The sequence below is a fragment of the Geotrypetes seraphini genome, chromosome 14 (genome assembly GCF_902459505.1).
Source record: "Geotrypetes seraphini chromosome 14, aGeoSer1.1, whole genome shotgun sequence".
NCBI lineage: Eukaryota > Metazoa > Chordata > Amphibia > Gymnophiona > Dermophiidae > Geotrypetes > Geotrypetes seraphini.
The window spans coordinates 8,124,295-8,142,870 of NC_047097.1; positions in this window are offsets into that span (position 1 = coordinate 8,124,295).

The window sequence follows — 18,576 nt, forward strand, 5'->3', positions numbered from 1 at the left end:
GGCTCCAGTGCTGTCAGGAGAACTGGGAGATGCTTCGTGAAGACCAAGTGAATTTTTTTCATCATTTGTTGACTGGAGATGAGACTTGGGTCTATCACAGAGATCCTCAGTCCAAAATGCAGTGGAAGCACAAGTCATCCCCCACCCCCAAAAAAGTTCAAGACAGAAAAGTCTGCAAGCAAAGTCACGGCAACTGTCTTCAGGGATGATGAAGGACTTTTGCTTCTGAAGTTCATGCACACAAGCCAAAACTAGGAAGAGTTAGGCCAACACAATGATTGCTTTGCTGGAGTCAAGGAGAAGAAACGAGGAAAACTCACACCAGGTATGCTGCTTCTTCACGCCAATGTGCCAGTACACAAGTCACGACAATCACAGGCTGCCATCCGAGAATTTGGGTTTGAGCAGCTGAACCATCCACCTGACCTGGCTCCCTCGGATTATTTCCTGTTCCGAGTTTTGGAGAAATCTCTCCGTGTTCAGTGGTTTTCAAGTGATGAAGACGTCAAGGAAGCTGTGATGTCCTGGTTTGAAGGTCAAACAGAAGAATTCTTTTTTAAAAGGGTTAAAGTCATTGCAGGAAAAGTGGATGAAGTGTATGGAGGGGACTATATTGAAAAATAAAACAAAATTTTTTTTAAGAATCTTCTTTCCTACTGAGGTAGATAAATTATTGAACGCCCCTCGTATACCCCTGTTAAATGTTTTTTGCCTACATTTTGGCTCACTAGTCACCTGAATGAGGCTTGGATTGCCCAAAAGGCAGCTGGAACCCAGACTGAAGCTTGGTTGAATAGAGAATATCATGCAAAATAAAAACCTCAGCAGACTGTTGGGGTCGGGAGAAAACAGAGCTCGGTGGAAGTAAATAACAGGCTACCTAAGTGAAGGCATCCAGTTACAGAATTTCTATTCATTAAAATCCACTTGGGGGGCAATACCCTGAAGATATGTGGTAGTCTATTCTTTAATGGCTAGGGTTACCAGATTTTACTATTGTAAAATCTGGACCCATGGCCCCGCTCCCAGGCCCGCCCAATTCCACCAAATCATGCCCCGTTTCTCCCCAGTCCTTCCGCCATCAACCTGTTCTCATGCTTGGCGCTGCATCGGTAGGGATGTGCATGATGTCACCGCATTGCATCTGTGCATGCCCTTCCGATGCAGTCCCGAGCTGGAAGCTTTTCAAAGCCTGGCAGGCCGGATACATCCTCTAAAAAGAGGACATGTCCGGATAAATCTGGACATCTGGGAACCCTAACCATACTGTAATCTGGAATTGATATAATTCTCTTTTCTGCCAGTAAAACTAACACCATACTCTAGATGTAGTGTCTGTTGAAGTGTTTATTATTAGTTAACCTAAAGCAAGGCTTCTTTTCACTTGTGAATTGTATGAACTTAGTTAAAAGTCTATATAATATATGCATTACATGGTGTTTTCTGGCAGGCATAATATTTTCATAGAAATGGAGCTGCCTCCTTTGCGATATTGTTGTCTCTCTGGATCCACAAGCGAGAAGTTATCAGTCTTGTTTCTATCTTGTAAGCCTCTGGCTCTACATAACTTTTTGCAACTGGTAATCCTTAAGACTGAATCAGTCCTTTGAGTTAAAGTCACTTGCTGCTGTTGTCTACCAGACATGGAAATATATATTTTTCATAAGGAACTATTAAAAAAAAATAAAAAAAATAGCTATAGCCATTCGCACAAACAGGATACCTGAGGTAAAGCCCCTGATATGTTCTGAATTCAGCTTTCGTCTAGGGATATGTGTTCATTTGAAAACAAAATGGAAAAAAAGCTGTTCTGTTTCATTTTCAAATGAAAAAAAAAATAAAATAAAGGCAACAAGAAAATATACTGTACATTAAGTTTAATTTTTATTTCATTTCATTTGCCATTGAAGGCTATGGGCTATTGAAGTCTCCTAGAGAGGCAGAAGCACTGCCTGTTTTCTTTTCAACCAGACGGCCCAGAGCCATTGAAGAATGAGTAAAGAAACAGGACTAATTGGCCACTGTTCTGCAGTGGGGGGGCAAATGCTCAAAGATTTGAGTTAGAGTTCTTGCTTTACCGTGAACATAAAAGCTTCTGCATTGTTAAACTAATGAGCATGAAAATTACTGTCATTTTAAAATGGTGGCAGTAATCTGTGGTTTAGCGCAGAATGTCAACTTTCCTGACGGAGCCTGAGCAGTTATTGGCCCAGGCATTGACAGGAAAGTTGATATTAAAAAAAAAATGTCATAGATTCCTCCTAACTACCCCCCCCCCCCCATGTTACAAAAAACATCTGGTGTTATATTTATTTATTCAATTTTCTATACCGTTCTCTCAGGGGAGCTCAGAATGGTTCACACGAGTTCATTCAGGTACTCAAGCATTTTTCCCTGTCTGTCCCGGTGGGCTCACAATCTATCTAACATACCTGGGGCAATGGGGGGATAAAGTGACTCGCCCAGGGTCAGAAGGAGTAGCGTAGGTTTGAACCCACAACCTGTAGCTTTAACCACTGCACCACACTCTCCCCGGCTCCCTCCTGAGCCTCCCTCCCATGTTAAGGCCCAATGGTTTAGTGCAGTGTTTCTCAACTTGGTCCTGGAATACCCTCTTGCCAGTCAGGTTTTCAAGATATCTACAATGAGTATGCATGAAAGAAATTTGCATATAATGGAGGCAGTATATGCAAATCAAGATAATGCAAATTCAATGTGGATATCCTGAAAACCTGACTGGCAAGGGGGTACACAAGGACCGAGTTGAGAAACACTGGTTTAGTAGGCCCCACCACACCAAAGGCCCCAAATACCTCCCTGGTAGTCTAATGGGACCCCCAACCCAACCAAAGGCCCTGGCCCTTCCATACCTGGTAGGAGAAAGGCATGATGCCCACTCACTCCTGCATCTTCACAATGGTGGCATCCTGCCTCACCTCAAGCTGGCCTTGGCCTGTCTACCAGGTATGGGGACCAGAGCCATGGATTGGGTTGGGTTAGGGTCCTTCTACATCAGCAGGGAGTTTTTAGGAAAGCTTAGGAGGAGGCGGGAAAATAGACTACCAGCCCTTTTCTAGCATTGGAACGGGGATGGGGATCTACTAGAAAAGTGTTTCTCAATCCAGTCCTTGATGCACACCTAGTCCCATCAGATTTTCCTCCATGTCTTTCTCAATAACAGATTATGGACTTTTCCTCCAGGAAATTGTCCAAACCTTTCTTATAACCAGCTACGCTATCCATAACAGCATAAGATTAATGTGTTTTGTGGACATTTTATTATAAATTTCCAGGTGTTTTTGACATCTCACTTTTTGTGTTGCTACATTTTAAAGCAACTCCCTTTCTCTCATTCTCTGCTCCTGACATATCACTTCCCACCCCTAAATACCATGGACTTAGAATGTGCAGATGGCATAACTAATGCAGGAGATCTCAGTGTGCCATTTTTCTTATCTTAAGTGCATATTAGCACTTAACGCAGCTTAGTAAAAGGGCCCCTGAATCGGGATAAAGTATAGGTAACATACCAAAAACATAATTTAATTTAGGAGAAACAGCCATCCTTTTTTGGTTTGAAAATGTCGGTTTCTTTTATCAAGCTGAACTAAAGGCTTTTAGAGCAGGCCAGAGCGGCAAATACTCCGGCGCTCATAGAATTCCTATAAGTGTCAGAGCACTTACCGCGCCGGTCTGTGCTAAAAACCTCTAGCTCTGCTTGATAAAAGAAGGGGTTAATTTGCAAGCTGGCAAATTTTTAATTGTAGAACTTCAAGAGAGTGAAAATGAGCAACTTGCATCTTACAAAAACACAGTCGTGCCCACTGTGATAATTAGACAGAAAGGAAGGAATTCAAGAAGCAGAGCCAAAACTTAGGTGCTGAAAAAAATCAGCACGAAGGGGCAAATTCTATAAGAAGCGCCCAAAAGTTAGGCGCCGAAATAGGCACTGTTCAGCGCGATTCATGTAAAATCGGGTGCTGTTTAGTGAATCATGCTGAGCGGCACCTATAGGCACAACTGAAAGTTATGCCTGAAAGCGTGCGATCGCTTATGCACACTTAAGAGCAGCGATTCTGTAACATGGCACCTAAGAACATAAGAACATAAGAAATGCCTCTGCTGGGTCAGACCCGAGGTCCATCGTGCCCAGCAGTCCGCTCACGCGGTGGCCCAACAGGTCCAGGACCTGTGCAGTAATCTTCTATCTATACCCCTCTATCCCCTTTTCCAGTAGGAATTTGTCTAATCCTTTCTTGAACCCCAGTACTGTACTCTGTCCAATTACGTCCTCTGGAAGCGCATTCCAGGTGTCCACCACACGTTGGGTAAAGAAGAACTTCCTAGTATTTGTTTTGAATCTGTCTCCTAACAACTTTTCTGAGTGCCCTCTTGTTCTTTTATTTTTTGAAAGTTTGAAGAATCTGTCCCTCTCTACTCTCTCTATGCCCTTCATGATCTTATAAGTCTCTATCATATCTCCTCTAAGTCTTCTCTTCTCCAGGGAAAATATACCCAGCTTCTCCAATCTCTCAGCATATGACAGGTTTTCCATACCTTTTATCAGACGTGTCGCTCTCCTCTGAACCCTCTCGACTAACGCCATATCCTTCTTAAGGTACGGCGACCAATATTGGACGCAGTACTCCAAATGCGGGCGCACCATTGCCCGATCAACGGCAGGATAACCTCTTTCGTTCTGGCTGTAATACCCTTTTTGATTATACCAAGCATTCTATTTGCTCTCTTAGCGGCCGCTGCACACTGTGCCGTCGGCTTCATTGTCATGTCCACCAATACCCCCAAGTCCCTTTCCTGGGTACTCTTATTCAATAATATCCCTCCCATTGTATAGTTGCACCTTGAGTTTCTGCTCCCCACATGTAATACCTTACATTTCTCAATGTTAAACTTCATCTGCCATCTCGTCGCCCATTCTTCTAGTTTGTTCAAGTCCCACGAAGCCACGCCCACATCCAACATGCATAGCGCCTATTTTTTTGAAGGCCGCCTAAATTTTTAGAGGCACCTTGTTACAGAATCGCTCTTTCGTGATAGGCGCCTAAGTTTCAATTAGTGCTGATTAAAAAGCTTAATTGGGCTTGTTGTTCAATTTAGATAGGCGCTTATCTCGTTGGGCGCTTCCAAAATCGGTGCGCCGGGTACAGAATTTGGGCCTTAGTGCTATTCTGTAAAGGATGTGGCGCCTCATATAGGATTGCGTTTAGTGTGGATCTCATGCCTACCTTTGGGGCACCTGAATTACACCTGCTGAAACATGGTATAAATGTCAGTGCCCAAGTCAGGTGTGGTTAGGCAGTATTCTTTAATTCCACAAGCAACTTTGCGGAACACACCTGACATGCTGCCCACGGCTGTGGGACTCGGACACCATGTTTTATAGGCTAGCATGCATTCAGAGGGAAAGGGAATTGTTTACTGTCTTTGGCATTTCAAAGTGGTGGATACTGGAGGATTAAGAGACTTGCCAAGGGTCACAAGGAGCAGCACCGGGATTTGATCTCACAACCTCTGGGGGCAGAGGCAGCAGCCCAACCAGTGAGCCACAGAGAGTGCAGCATAGTGGTTAGAGCTACAGCCATAGTACCCTGAGATTGTGGGTTCAAACCCCGCACTGCTCCCTGTGACCCTGGACAAGTCACTTAATCCTCCACTACCCCAGGGACATTTGATAGATTGTGAGCCCACCGGGGCAGATAGGGAAACTGCTTGAAGTACCTGTATATAAACCCCTTTGATTGTGGTTGTATAACTACAAAAAGATGGTATACAAGTCCCAATCCCTTTCCCTTAATGAGTGCCAATTAACATCAATAATTGGTTGTTAGCACCCAATTATTGATAGTGGAGAGCTCAAATTTATTGGCAGGCGTATCTGGGAAGTGTGCTCAAAGATGGTTTTGCAACCAGTGGTGTAGCGAGGGTAGGAGGTGCCCCCCCCCAACCCTCCCACCTCTTCTCTACACCACCCCATCCCACTCTCCTTTTCCACCCCCGTACCTCTTTAAATCTTCACTAGCATGAGCAGCTTCTTCAGCCTGCTACTTATGCCAGCTTACTACTTGTGCTAAAGATAGGTTTTCCCTCTGATGTCACTTCCTGGCCCAGCAACCTGGAAGGGATTTCAGGAGAAACCAGGCCAGCACGAGCAGCGGGCTAGAATAGTTGCTCATACTGGTGAAGATTTTAAAAGAAGTATGTGGGTGGAAATGGAGAGGTGTGAGTGTGGCATTGGAGGGGGGGGGGTAGAGAGCTGCCGATGCCCCCACCAAGACAGCACCTGGGGCAGTCTGCCCACCGCTACTACGCCTCTGTGTGCAACTTTGAGTACCACACATAAAATCTGGGGGCTTCTGACCGATATTAGCATCCATTTTGAAATGCTGGGGTAACCGTCTTTTCCATTTGTTCTGCTCCCCCCACACCAGTGGCCTCCAAAGTGTGGCTCCAGGGCTTCATGTGGATCCTGAAGTCCTCCCATTGCGGCCCTCAAACAGATGGCTGAAATGCTCTTCAAGTCCTGCAAATTTTAATCTTGCCCATTGGGACTGTGCATTGAATGCTAAAAAAAAAAAAAAAAAAAAAAAAAAAAGGATTACTGTAGGCCAGGCGTATATGTAAGTTGAGGGTAGGGCATAGAACTTGCTACTGTTGACAGGCCGAAATAAAGTCAGTTTTAAAAAGATATCCTTAAAGGGTTGAACAATCAGCATTAATGCTTAAAGCATAAAATTTAATACCCGATCTGAACGAGCAGGTCAAGGTGGTTTACAAGATTAGTAGGATTTGTAAACTTGAAATCTTTTGGTGGCTCTTTGCATGAAAAAAGTTGGAGACCTCTGTCTTACACTGGGCCTAGTTCCCTGCGACATCCCTTCACACTCCTCTCGTGCTCTTAAAAAGGAATCTCTTCCACAGAGTCCAATGTTTTACGTTCTTTTTTTTCCCCTTATCTCTACAATCCTCATTCAGTTTCACACATGTCAAAGTGCCCATGTTCTCTTTCCACAAAACAGCTGGGGATGGTTCTTCATCTAGTGCAGACGCACTCCCTTCTTTACCAGTGCTAAAACTAACAATATGAAGGTACATTCCCCCCACGTCCAGATTTAAGAACATAAGAATTGCTGCTGCTGGGTCAGACCAGTGGTCCATTGTGCCTAGCAGTCCGTTCATGCGGTGACCCTTAGGTCAAAGAACAGTGCCCTGAGTCTAGCCTTACCTGTGTACGTTCCGGTTCAGCAGGAACTTGTCTAACTTTGTCTTGAATCCCTGGAGGATGTTTTCTCTTATAAGAGCATTCCAGTTTTCCACCACTCTCTGGGTCTATTGCCTTCATTATCTTGAATGTTTCGATCAGGTCCCCTCTCAGTCTCCTCTTTTCAAGGGAGAAGAGGCCCAGTTTCTCTAATCTCTCACTGTACGGCAACTCCTCCACCCCTTAACCATTCTAGTCGCTCTTCTCTGGACCCTCTCGAGTAGTACCGTGTCCTTTTTCATGTGGATGGCAACCAGTGCTGGACGCAGTATTCCAGGTGGGGGCATACCATGGCCTGGTACAGCGGCATGATAACCTTCTCCGATCTGTTGTGGTCTGCCCTCAAGGCCCCCCCCTCTCCCGGTCATCTCCCAAAATGAGTACAGTAAAACTCCATTGCACTGAAAGCTGAAGAGTTAGCCAGATTCTATCAAAAACCTTTGCCCAGTAATCCTGCAAGCGTAGGTACTCCCATCAGAATGTGCAAAAGGGTTCCTCTCAACTTTTTTACATTTCACACATTCATCTCCTGACCACAATCCACATTTTGCAACTTGACTTTGTGACAGATATATCTATGTATGTCTTGTATTGAATTTCTTGCATTGACATTTTTATAGATTTTCAGCACCATCATAAATAGGTGCATCATATCCTTCACAGTAAGCACCTCACCCATCTTAATAGCTTCTAGTCATTCCCAAGATGAAAGATGTAATGGGGACTGGTACAATAGATCAGATAATAGCATTCCATATTTTCTAAGACAATGACATTCCTAGCCCTAGTCTTCTGACTGCCCTGTCCAGGCACCCAAATACTTAATAGAAGACCCCTGACAGTTAAATGGAAGAGAGATCTAGTCTGCTTGCAATGTAATGTCTGTTATTGGGAGGGCTTCATTCTTCAATCAGTTTATCTTGTATCCTGAAAGACTAGGAAATGTATCAAAGACAGCAGAGGAGGATTACCTTAACAGAAATAATTTTTAATCTGCTCCACTGATGAATTGCCAATGCTAGGTGCTCTAAAGCAATATCATAAAGAAGGGGGGAGGGCACACCTCTGTTTGGTTCCTCTCTGCAAAGAAATCATATCTGTGATAAAAAAACAAAACACCCCATTGATTGAAATTGTGCTTTTAGGGCAACATGAAGAAGTCTTAAAATGTTGCCCCAAAATCAAACCACTCCATAACCAAAAAAGAATGAAAGGACATTCAATCCAAGCTTTCTTGCCTGGTGGTAGGTGGTGTTGTATGGTGGTATGTGTTGTATGGTGTTGTGTTGTGTGGTCTGTGGTGGTGGTGTGAGGTGTGTGATGTTGTGTGGTGGTGTGTGTTGCATGATATTCAGTGTATGGTGTCTATTGTGGTGGTGTTGTGTGGTTTATGATATGTGTGTTGTGTTGTATGGTGTTATGTGGTTTGTATGGTGTTACATGGTGTATGTTGGTATGTGGTGTTGTCTGTTGTGTGGTGGTGAGTGGTTGGTGTTGTGTGGTGTATGTTGTGTTGTATAGTGTGGTGTTGTGTGGTGTGTTCTGTGGTTTGTGGTGTATAGTGCTGTGTGGTGTATTCTGTGGTTTGTGGTATATGTTGCTGTGTAGTGTTTGGTGATTTGTGATGTGTGATTTGGTAGTGTGTAGTGGTGTGTGGTATGTGGTGGGTTGTGTGGTTTGTGGTGTTTGGTGTGCGGTGGTGTGTGGTACATGGTGTGTGTTATGTTGTATGTTTTGTGTTGTGGTGCTGTGTGGTATATGGTATGTGGTGTGTGTGTTGTGCGGTGTATAGTGGAATTTGGTGGTATGTGTTGTATTCTGTGGTTTGTAGTGTTTCGTGTGGTGTTTGATATGGTGTACTTTGTGGTATGGGGTGGTGTGTTGTGTGGTATTGTGTAGTGTGTGGTGGTTTGTTGTATAATGTGTATGGTGGTGTGTGGTATTGTGTGGTGGTGCGTAGTGGTATATGGTGGTATTGTAGTAGTATTGTGTCGTGTGTGGTGGTGTGTGGCTTGTGATGGTGTGTGTTGTGTGGTTTGTAGTGACTATGATGTGTGTGTTTTTGTGTGGTGTGTTCTATGGTGTTTTGTGTGGTAGTGTGTGTTGTGGGGGGTTGTTTGGTGTGTGGTGATTTGTGATGTGTGCTGTGGGGTATGTGGTTTTAGTGTGCGGTGTATGGTGGTGTGCAGTGTTGTGTGATTTGAGGTGTTTAATGGTGTGTGGTGTTTGGTATGCATTGTGTGGTATGTTATATGTTGTGTGGTTTGTGGTGGTGTGTGTTGTGGTGTCAGGTAGAGTGGGGTATGGTTTTGTGTGGTGTGTAGTAGTGTGTATTGGTGTATGGTGGTGTGGTATATGGTGTTTTATTGATGTGTTCGTGTGTTGTGTAGTGTCAAGTTCAAGTTTCAAGTTTCAAGTTTATTTGGATTTGATTAATCGCTTTATCTTAATTCAAAGCGATGTACAACTCAAAATTACAAGTTAAAAGTAATACAGATTAAGAGTGTGGACAAAACAAACAAAACATTTTTGACAATACCAGAAACAATTACGGTAAGGGAGGGATAGAAGTTATACAGTTAAAGGTTTGTCTAAAATGAGATGTTTAAATGGTATATTGTATGATATGAATGTTATACAGTTAAAGGTTTGTCTAAAATGAGATGTTTAAATGGTATATTGTATGATATGAATGTTAATAAAGGCTGTGATGTTGTTTCCACTGTTTATTCCTTGCTCTGCAATTTTGTTCTAAACATGGTACATACTCGGAGAAATAGCAAACATGCCTGTGTAATGCATGATGCTTTCCTGCAAAACAGATGCATGTGACAGGAAAAATCAGCCTCAAAACAGTCATAATTAAAATGATCAGTTTGCCTGGATGGATTGAAGGACTTTTCTATAAAAAAAAGTATTCAGTTTTGGGCTTAATGGACTATAATGTGAGATTTTAATGCATGGCAAGCAAATGAATGCTGCATTAAAATGGGGCATTCTCACTTTTTCTTATTGCTGATCAAGTGTTAGCGTTCAGATTAACGTGCAGTACCTGCTCTCAGTTAATGAGGAAAAACAGATCTCTCCCAAAATGGAAATTAATGGAGGGTAGCAACAGCAACGGCAAAGAACCACCCAAAGGAATTCAAACACTCTTACCACAGCAGGTTGATTTTGCTTGGTTAAGCCGCTCTTGGTTCCTGAGGAAGAAGGTTCGTCCTTTGAAACGGAGTCCGTTAAACTTTACGGCTGAGGGTCTCTCGGTGTCTGGGTCATTTATCCCACAGATACCCGAAGATAAGTGCCGTTTTGGTCCTGAACTATTTTCCCTGCTTCGGCAGTGACTGTTTTGTTGAGGTAGTCGCTGTAGGAGTCTAGCGACAGCAACGATTTTTGAACGACTTTATTTTGCACTATTTGTTTGGCACTTTTGTGCGCTATCACTTGGAGGGTGGAGGGTTAGGACCCGGGGATGTAACACAGGTTACCCTTTTGGATTTCATTTTGTGACAACTTTCCTCTGAGGGGTTTATGCTATCCCGTTGTGAAGTTGTGTGAACGGAGGGTCCACCACACCATTTAACTAATTATTTAAACATTTAATTAATCAGTTATTTGAATCTCTTTGGGTGGTTCTTTGCCGTTGCTGTTGTTACACTCCATTAATTTCCATTTTGGGAGAGATCTGTTTTTTCATTGATTAGCCAGTTCTCCCTATTGGGTTATAAAACTCAGTGTCATCTGACTATGGTGGTATAGAAGAATAAAATTATTATTATTAATGTGGAACACTTACCGCTTCCTACTTAGGAAACAGTAAGTGGTCCCGAGTCAACTGGGCATAAGTCAGCATAGGGTAATTTTAATGTATTAGCTAGCTAGTGCTTCCGCTCCCACTATCTACCCATGTCATTCCCCCTGATAGAAAATGCAGTAATACGTGGTTTAAAGTGTTAAAACAAGCAAACTAGTTCAAAACCTCCTAATGCAGTCATGCAGTAGCCTGTTTCATCAGGGCAGACTGGATGGACCATTCGGCCTTTATTTGCTGTCATGTGTCTATGTGCTTATCACCCTTTAGTAGAAAAGCTCCATTATTCTGATGATCTGTACCCTGCCCCTTTTCTTTAATCAATGTACTGTAATTTTTCTTTACTTGACCAAACATGAGAAATATTCAGGTTTGCCACAAGCGATCCACCACAACAGATGAGAGGAGCAAGGCTCTAATACGGAAGCAAAAGTTGGAGAAGAGAGAAGAGTAGAAAATGAAGGTGAAAGGTGAAGAAAGAAAAGTAAAGTAAAAGACAGAATAAGGAGAGGACAAGGAAGCATGAAGAAGAAATTTCAAGATAAAGAAAACTTGCCTTGTCTATGGAACCTCATCTGTCATTACATGTTCAGAGTGAGCACTTTAACAAATCCTTTGGTTTGCCAAATATGTCTCTGTTTCTTGTAATTATCTACTGACATGCTCTAAACATAGTTTCTGATTTGGTGGCAGTTAAGGATGGGTTCTTCTACAAGAGTTCTGAAATTCTGTGGCAATTCAGTAGCATAGTTTCATATTTTGCATATGATATAATACACATTCACTATACGTTATAGCAATAACAATGATAGGGACGAGGAAGGCACAGGCAGTGATGATTTTCTGGCAGATCTCCAACCTGGAACCTTTTGTTGCTGACCTGGACTCAACTGCAGCTGGAGGCCACCATTGGTCTTTCAGAGAAGGATAGATGAATGGGGATAAGAAGTGGATGAGAAGGAATGGGAGGGAGGATCAAGGATAGGGAGCAGGGAAAAGAGCAGGAGGACGGGGCAGTGGAGGGAACATAAGAATAGCCACACTGGGTTATACATAGCCCAGTATCCTAGTTCCACAGTGGCAATGCAGGTCACAAGTAAAATAGTAAATGATAGCAGATAAAGACCTGAACGGTCCATCTAGTCTGTTCATTAGTTATACCCATTAAAAATTAATGATTAAATTAACTTGTCTCTTCTTTGATATTTCTGGGTCACAGACTGTAAAGTCCACCTGGTATTGTCCTATGTTCCAAATGCTGAAGTTGCCGTCCAAGCTCTCTCCAGCCTATCCAACCATCCTGTTTGCAGGATATCTAACCATAAAGTCTGGCCAGTAACATCCTCATGTTCCAAGTTAGTGAAGTTCCCATTGATGTCCTCCCCAGCCCATTCTACATCAAATCACCACGTCTGTCTAGTATCGGCCTTAGTTCTTTAATTTACATCCTTCGTTTTCTAATTTGAGATCCTTTATGTTTATCCGACGCTTTTTTGAATTTCCTCACCGATTTCCTCACCACCACTTCCCTCGGGAGGGCATTCCAAGCATCTACCACCCTCTCCGTGAAAAAGAATTTTCTAACATTGCAACTGAGTCTTCCTCCCTGCAACCTCAAATTATGCCCTCTAGTTTTACCATTTTCTCTTCTATGGAATAGATTTGTCTTGTATCATATCTCCGCTGTCCCGCCTCTCCTCCAGAGTATTATATTAGGTCTTCCAGTCGCTTCTTTTGGTTCAAACCCCTTACCATTTTTGTTGCCTTCCTGTGGCAAAACCCCAAATAGTAGCAACGTTCCATACTACCGATCCCAGGGCAAGCATTGACTTCCCCCATGCCTGTCTCAATAGCAGACTATGGATTTTTCCTCCAGAAACTTGTCCAAACCTTTTGTAAACTCATCTACATTAACCACTAAAAGTATAGGGTTGCTGAGAGGGGAGGGGCATTAAAAAGGAGAGAGGTTAAGGATAGGTGGGTAGGAAGGAGTGTCTCATCACTGCCACTGTCCTCTGCTTCTGCCTCTTCCTACAGGCTGAATCAGAACAGATAAGCAGCAGGAGATGAGAGAGCCATCAGACACAGTTAGGCAGATGCAGATGTGCAATGGAGGGGGAAGGGAAGGATCAGCAGAGAGGGGTGCACCTGTACAAGTCAGCTCTTGGTTTCCGTGAACTTTTGTAGCCCTTACCGTGGCCACGGAATTGCTGCAGAATGGGAGCATGGCGGGTAGAAAATCTTAATCACTCCAATAGGCAAACTAGTCCTCAAGTGAAAATCAAATCCAACCAACATACTATATATGTATGCTATATATATATAACATACTATATATGTATGCTATAGTCCTTTTGTATGTTGGTTGGGGTAGAAAATCTTACCCTGAACTCATTCAGCATTTGTTTTCCAAAATGAAAAGAGCAAGCTGAGTTCATAGGAGACATTCTTCTCTTAGGGCTCGATTCATTGTGGTCTTTAATCATAAGTACGGAGCCAGTTCATCAAGGCAGTTTCAACATTTTTTTTTTTTTTTTTTTGTGGGATAAGACCATGCTAAATTTGGGCCTAGAGAGCGGTGTAAGCCCTTATGGAATCATACCCTTAGCGTAAAAAGCAGATATTATCCCATGGTCATATGCAACAGTGAACTGTGTAAACAATATCCACCATTATGCCAATATACATTAGCTACCCGTGTTATTTCTACTAAGGTTAGCTGATGTGCAAAATTTTGGTCTTTTACACAAAATTTGCAATGTACAGTGTGATTTCATCCACATCAGATTCTCTATATCAAACCATCATGCCCGTTTGTCCAACGGGCTGTATGAGGGCAATGAATAGAGCTATCATTGCTTCCCATCTAAGTTGTCATGCAATGGCTGAACTGGAGTTTACAAACATCAACATTTATTACAGTGTGTTTTTTTTAAGAGGAGCTTCGAATAAACTGTATTTGTATTTAATAAATTGTTTTTCCCTTGTGATTGTAGCTCCTCTGTTTTACAGTTTGTTTGTTTTTTTGTTGTTTTTTTTTAAAAAAAGAAAGTCACTTCCACGTGGTCACCAAAGTCGATTGTCTTTTCAAACAGAGGGTTATCCTAAGTTAAATGCTAACTTTCTACAAAAGCATTCATTTTTCTAAACCACTAGGAAATGTACCAAGGAACTACAGAAAAAAAAAGAGAGAATCCAGTGGCCAACTGAACAGAAGGGTATTGGCTGTGAAGGGACAATGGGACAGAAAATCACTTTCCTTCCTCAGTCACCCCTCCCAAATTCATCCCTTTTAGACCATTATAAGTCCTGAATTCTGCGGTATCCACTTCTCTGTCCTGTGAATTCTATCCTTAACAGGAAAAAGCCGAGCCTGAGCTCCTTATACACGAGACAGCACTGAAGAGCCGGTAGGAAAAGGATCCTAGCCTGCCTCTACAGTCTTCAGGCAGAATAGAGAATGAATATATCAAGAAACAAGCAGAATGGAATCTAAGAGAAGTTTTGCATCTAATACTGCAAGGGTTTTGTGCTGAACAGGTGCTAATGGTTCAATATGGACTCCTGGAGGTAGCGCTGAAAGGCAGAAAGTGTCTCCAAAGATGAAGTTGAAACAACGATCTTTGTAGACTGGTACTTATGGCAGTGGTTACTCTCTGAACAAGAGAATTTGGCACTGAAAAGGCAAAAAAAAAAAAAAAAAAAGGTGTTGTAAGAAATTTGGTTTCATTTAGGAGTCAAGCCTACTCCAATCGAATTGGGATTATTTCATTAGAAATACCACTCTATTATTATATGAATATATCGCACTCTATTATTATATGAATATATCGCACTGAATTTGATGGTGTCTTGCTTCCATAGAGCTGGCTGGGGTTACAGTAACTTAATACTGCCCATTGTGGTCACCAGTTTTGGCACAGGGGATGAACGTTGTTGGCGGGACTGGGATGGCGCATTAGTTCAGAAGAGCTACGAGAGCTCAAGAGGACCGGGCTAGATGTTTCTGTGCACCGCCGTGCAGTATTTCAGAGCTAGGCGCGATACACACACACACACACACACACTAGTACACTAGTCGTCTGGGCACAGGTACTACTGTGACCATGGTATTCGCGGATTTCGGGAGCGTAAAAATTTCAGTGACAATGCATAAAGGTGGTAAACAAGGCACGCTGTGCACAGTGCAAGATAAAGCAAGCATATTCGACAGAAAATATCCAGATATCTAAAAGCAGGATGCCTTATATTGTATGCTGCTTTCATTCAAGAGAGAATGACTCTGACCTACTTATAAAACACATTTTTAAAAAAGCTGCGGTAAGCAGTCTCCCAAGTTTTAGCATAGATTATAGTGTTTTTCATTTCAGCACTTTGCTTTCTAAGGCATGGAGATAAGTGTAGTGAAGAAGTCCGAGAGATACAGTTTCAGACAGCAGACATGCTACTCTAATACAAAGATGCTAACCCTGATCCTTGGACGTCATCCATGAATCTGGTTTTCAGAGTAACCCAAATATGCAAATTTAAGCATGTCTTATCCCTAATATTAGAGATACTTATAATAGTAAAATATAAGTTTTTCTATTCTTCAAATGCTCTTCGGCCTGCTAATATCACAATGCTATCCCTTTCCACGTAGCCTGGAACACCGCCCACACTATACTGTACTGGTTAAGCTTCCTGGAGGATTAATCTATTATAATTCTCCTGTCAGTTAACAAGGAGGACGTCAATTCAACCAATGAGAAATCCTTTATTCATACATATGGTCCCAACAGGGATCCTAGTTTCAGCATTATCAAAACTCCTTCCTCGGGGTACACTTGCGAAGCAGATCATTTAACGCGCGAAGAAGCAGAGCTACGGGTAGTAGCAGGCAGATGTTCCGAGCACCGCTTCTGAGCGTGTTAAATGATCTGTATCGCAAGTCCCTTGTTGGGACCATATGTATGAATAAAGGATTTCTCATTGGTAGAATTGACATCCTCCTTGCCTTTTTTTATTTGGGGGGGGGGGGGACTTTCTACTTTTTAAGGCAAGGTTATGCTCTTCTTTTCTGTATTTTCCAGTTAATAAGGAGGGCCAGATAGACTGCATATATATGTGGGGCATCTTTGGCCTTTGTGGACCAAAAGATTGGTGGTGGGACAGTCATGGGCTGGAGGAGAGAATGGTGGGATTAGATTGTGGGGGGCAATAGTGGTAACATTGACGGGAGGGAGAGTGATGAGGAAAGATTAGGGAAGAAATTGGGGATAGCTTCTAAAAAGAAGGGGATTGAGGAGAGATTGCTGGGGATGGTTAATGGTGAAATATAGTAGAGGGGGGAGAGGTAAAGATAAGCTGGGGAGAGAGTGACCAGGTACACTGGGAATTCTTGAAACTTGAGGGCTGGTAAAGGTATGAATTTCTAGAAACACTGTGAACTCATGAGTTCAAAGTAATGGCTGGAAGGACAAGGGGGACAGAAGGGAGATAAATAAGGGACAGGCTTGGAGGTGACAGTGATAGAGGGAATTATAAATGTTTTGCAAATCTCTACCAGAAATTTTTGAATTTCTTGTGCATATCCTGAAAACAAAACTGTGTTGTCAGCCCTTGTGGATTGGAAGTGCACACCTTACTTGTAATGAACTAAGAGAAAAATACTTATTTAATGTAACAATATAATCCAATTTAAATTGTTTTAATTTTTCATTCTGTGGCTTTTAAAATTTACTACAAATATTATTAACAAGATTCTACCACTAAAGCTGTTGATTTTAGTAGGTAAAGAAGATTGGAATGGTCCATGGAGATGAGATTAGGGGTAGGGTTACCAGTAAGCTCCATGTCTTAAGAAACTGGCTCAGTCAGTCCTGAGTATATCCCGTTGCTTCTATGGATCTGAAGTCCCAAAAAGACAGGCAACCATGTGCAAACTAAGTCCAATCAGAAATGGTGAAGTAGGCACCACAGAGGAGTAAAAGTGAGGCTGTAATTAGGGGGTGGCAAAAAGGGAAGCAGTCTCATATGCCATGCAGCAAGAGGCATCAAGCAACACTCTCTCTCTTAGACAAATTCAAAGACAACTTAAAACTTTCCTTTTCACCGATGCATATACTTGACCTTTTCAGAGAATGACATTGGCAGGGCAGATTAACTGGACACAGAGGCATTTCCTGCTGTTTTATCCCACCCATCTATCCTATTGAATATTGTAGTGCTATCCCTTTCCCGTCACAGTCATGTCCAGCCTATCACATTCTCCCCCACCTTAGACTGAGGTTGTAAGCTGCTTAGATAACAAATCTCCTAACTCCCTCTTTCCTTCATTCTCTGCCCTCCCCATTCCCCCAAGCTGAACAGATCCTCCTCCTACTGTGAATCAATCGAGGCTTTCAGCAGATGTTTAATCTGACATCATCTCCTGCTGCCTTGGGACCAAATTTCATAATATGAACTGCCAGCAAGATGCATAATGGGAGAGCAATCTAATCTACAATTTGTGAGCCGCTCTATGCCAAAATAGGTTCGAGGCGACGTGCAATTTGGGTGTTAGACAAACAGATAAAAGAAAAAGGAGAAAGGGGACATTAAGCAGGAAGAGGAGAGGGAGGGGTGAAGAGTCTTCTATGGGAAAGCACTGTGGAGATACTAGAAGTACAGTTTACATTGGAAGAGCATTGAGGAGGAATGAGTAAGAAATCTTAGAGTTTGATCAAGCTACTGATTGTCAATGGAGTATATTCTCTCGAAGAGAAGAGTCTTTAGTTTCTTTCGAAATCTGAGATAACAGGGTTACGTTTTGATAGTTATTGGGAGGCTGTTCCAGGTTTATGCATCGATGTAGGTGATGAGGGTGTTGAATGCGTGCTTGTACTTAATTCCTTTAGGAGACGGGAGGACCAGAAGATGTTTCTTGATGTTTCTGATTGTATTGGGCAAAGAATTGATGAAAAGGCTTATGAGAGGTTCAGCTGAGCTTGCATGTACGATGTGATATATTATGCATGATGCTTTGAATTTAATGTGTGCAGTGATTGGTAGCCAGTGAAGTTTGTTGAAATAGGGTGATATGGAATCAATTTTTTTTTCAGTTTGCTGTGTTTTGAATCAGTTGTAGTTTGCAGAAGAGGGTGGTGTTTATATCTGCATAAAGGGAATTACAGTAGTCCAGTTGAGATAGTACTAGCATTTTTGTCAGTATTGTGAAGTGATGGCTATGGAAGAAGGGTTTGATCAGTTGGAGTTATCTCATGCAGTAGGAGGTTTTTCTTCGTAAGTTAGAGATCTGGGGTTCATAGGAGGGGGTTGAGTCCAAAATGACCCCGAGTATTTTGGAAGTTTTATTGAAAGTTTTACTTTCAAATCCCTTATGTTTAAAACACCAGCTTTCATTCACAAATTGTTAATACCTTACACCACCAACAGAACTTTAAGATCTACAGAACAACATCTATTATCTATCCCATCTTTAAAAATAATAAATACACGCCGCCAG